This window comes from Nomascus leucogenys, chromosome 10, assembly GCF_006542625.1.
Source record: "Nomascus leucogenys isolate Asia chromosome 10, Asia_NLE_v1, whole genome shotgun sequence".
Lineage (NCBI taxonomy): Eukaryota > Metazoa > Chordata > Mammalia > Primates > Hylobatidae > Nomascus > Nomascus leucogenys.
Genome location: NC_044390.1, coordinates 77,542,117 through 77,545,318, shown reverse-complemented (window position 1 = coordinate 77,545,318; position 3,202 = coordinate 77,542,117). Strand labels below are relative to the sequence as shown.

The 3,202-nt window shown below is 53.0% G+C and overlaps 1 pseudogene; it reads left to right on the top strand.

Annotated features, from left to right (window-relative positions):
- Nucleotides 1–2,117: 2,117 nt before the first annotated feature.
- Nucleotides 2,118–2,440, top strand: LOC105740392 (annotated as a pseudogene).
- Nucleotides 2,441–3,202: the final 762 nt, after the last annotated feature.

Genomic DNA, 3,202 nt, shown 5'->3' with positions numbered 1-3,202 from the left:
AACTCCTGGACTCAAGTGATCCACCCACCTCAGCCTCCCAAACACTGGGATTACAAGCATGAGCCACTGCACCTGTCCTAAATTAAAATTCTTAACCCAGAATCAGAGTTTTGGTGTTTGGGTTGGAACTTCTGCCACAGGGGTTACAGACATGTCAGAAAGGAGAGAAAGCCACCCTGATTCATTTCAAGATCACAGGTTTGGGGCCAGGCCTGGTGACGAGAGGTCGAGGCTGCTGTGAGCCATGATCGCACCACTGCGCTCCAGCCTGGGCGACAGAGTTGAGACCCTGTCTCAAAAAACAAAAAAAAATTTTGTTTTAAACATATCACCACGTTGGCCAGGCTGGTCTTGAGCTTCTGACCTGAAGTGATCCGCCTGCCTTGGCCTCCCAAAGTGCTGGCATAAGCGTGAGCCACCGCGCCCGGCCAAATGTGTGTATGTATGTATGTATGTATGTATATACATATATATATATATATTTTTTTTTTTGAGACGTAGTCTCACTCTGTCTCCTAGGCTGGAGTGCAGTGGCGCGATCTCGGCTCACTGCAAGCTCCGCCTCCCGTGTTCACGGCATTCCCCTGCCTCAGCCTCCCGAGTAGCTGGGACTACAGGCGCCCGCCACCACGCCTGGCTAATTTTTTTGTATTTTTAGTAGAGACGGGGTTTCACTGCGTTAGCCAGGATGGTCTCGATCTCCTGACCTTGTGATCCGCCCGCCTCGGCCCTCCAAAGTGCTGGGATTACAGGCGTGAGCCACGGCGCCCGGCCCTTTTTTTTTTTTTTTTTTTTTTTTTTTTTTTTTTTTAATTGTGGAACCATCATGATAGAAAACCAGCTTACTCTGGGCTCTAGTCCCAGTTCCATTACTGCCAGCAGGGGGCGCACGGGCCACAGGCGCTGGAACTAGCTTCTGGACCATTTCCCTTTGGGACTTTATCGTGGTAGGTGTTTTGTTTCGTTATATTTTGTTTTTTAATATATGCAAGAGGACAATTTCCAAAGGATTTATTATAAATTATACATGAATATAGTCTGAATTTTTTTTGATAGAGCCTTGCTCTGTCAGCCAGGCTGGAGTGCAGTGGTGCAATCTCAGCTCATTGCAACCTACGCCTCCTAGGTTCAAGCGATTCTCCTGCCTCGGCCTCCCAAGTAGCTGGGATTACAGGCGTGCGCCACGATGCCTGGCTAATTTGTGGATTTTTAGTGGAGACAGGGTTACACCATGTTGGCCAGGCTGGTCTGAAACTCCTGACCTCAGGTGATCCACCGGCTTCAGCCTCCCAAAGTGCTAGGATTACAGGCGTGAGCCACCACGCCCGGCCCAATAGTATGCACTTTAAAATACAGCTTTAATCGAAATGTAATGCTGACATTAAAAACAATTATAATGTATGACTTTTTAGACAAGGTAATTTAATAATAGTTCTCAGATTTTTATTTTTATTTTCTTCCCACCCCCCCCCTTTTTTTTTTTGAGACAGAGTCTCACTCTGTTGCCAAGGCTGGAGTAAAGTGGCACCATCTCAGGTCACTGCAAGCTCCGCCTCCCTGGTTCATGCCATTCTCCTGCTTCAGCCTCCCGAGTAGCTGGGACTACAGGCGCCCGCCACCACGCCCAGCTAATATTTTGTATTTTTAGTAGAGACAGGGTTTCACCGTGTTAGCCAGGATGGTTTCAATCTCCTGACCTCGTGATCTGCCCGCCTCGGCCTCCCGAAGTGCTGGGATTACAGGTGTGAACCACCGCGCCCGGCCTTTTTTTTTTTTTTTTAAATAAAGATGGGGTCTCACCATGTTGCCCGCACTGATCTCGAACTCCTGGGCTCAAGTGATCCTCCTGCTTCAGCCTCCCAAAGTGCTAGGACTACAGGAGTGAGCCACTGCTCCCAGCCTCCAGATTTTATTATTTTTGATCAAGCAACTCAACTTCATATTGTTGAATGCTGGGAAAACACACACACACACACACACACACACACACACACACACTGAAAATAGTTCAGCCGTCCTCTAATTGGGACTCCGAGCCGGGGCGATTTCTGGCGCTGGCGTGGTTCCAAGAAGCATCCCAGTCATCACTCTTCCACCTGCTCCTTAGAGAAGGGAAAATGAGCGAGTCGAGCTCGAAGTCCAGCCAGCCCTTGGCCTCCAAGCAGGAAAAGGACGGCACTGAGAAGCGGGGCCAGGCAGGCCGCAAAAGCAGCCTCCCGTGAGTCCCGGGACAGCGCTTGTAGGGAGTCAAAAGGAGCCCAGCGAAGTGCCAACACCTAAGAGACCTCGGGGCCGACCAAAGGGAAGCAAAAACAAGGGTGCTGCCAAGACCCAGAAAACCACCATAACTCCAGGAAGGAAACCAAGGGGCAGACCCAAAAAACTGGAGAAGTAGGAAGAGGAGGGCATCTCTCAAGTGTCCTCGGAGGAGGAGCAGTGACCCGTGCGTGCCGCCTGCTCCTCACTGGAGGAGCAGCTTCCTTCTGGGACTGGACAGCTTTGCTCCACTCCCACCGCCCCCGCCCCTTCCGCAGGCCCACCGTCACCACCGCCTCTGGCTGCCACCCCCATCTTCCACCTGTGCCCTCACCACCACACTACACAGCACACCAGCCGCTGCAGGGCTCCCATGGGCTGAGTGGGGAGCAGTCTTCCCCTGGCCTCAGTTCCCAGCTACCCCCGCCCACCCACGCATACACACATGCCCTCCTGGACAAGGCTAACATCTCACTTAGCCGCACCTTGTACCTGCTGCGTCGCCACTCCCTTGGTGGTGGGAACATTGCTCTCTGGGCTTTTGGTTTGGGGGCGCCCTCTCTGCTTCACTGTTCCCTCTGGCTTCCCACAGTGGGGCCTGGGAGGGTTCTCCTGGCCTTAAAAGGGGCCCAAGCCCCATCTCATCCTGGCACGCCCTACTCCACTGCCCTGGCAGCAGCAGGTGTCGCCAATGGAGGGGGGTGCTGGCCCCCAGGATTCCCCCAGCCAAACTGTCTTTGTCACCACGTGGGGCTCACACTTTTCATCCTTCCCCACCTTCCCTAGTCCCTGCCCTAGGTTGGACAGCCCCCTTCAGCTACAGGAAGGCAGGAGGGGTGAGTCCCCTACTCCCTCTTCACTGTGGCCGCAGCACCCTTGCCCTCCGCCTGGGATCTGAGTACATATGATGGAGATGCAGTCACTTATTGTCCAGGTGAGGCCCGTG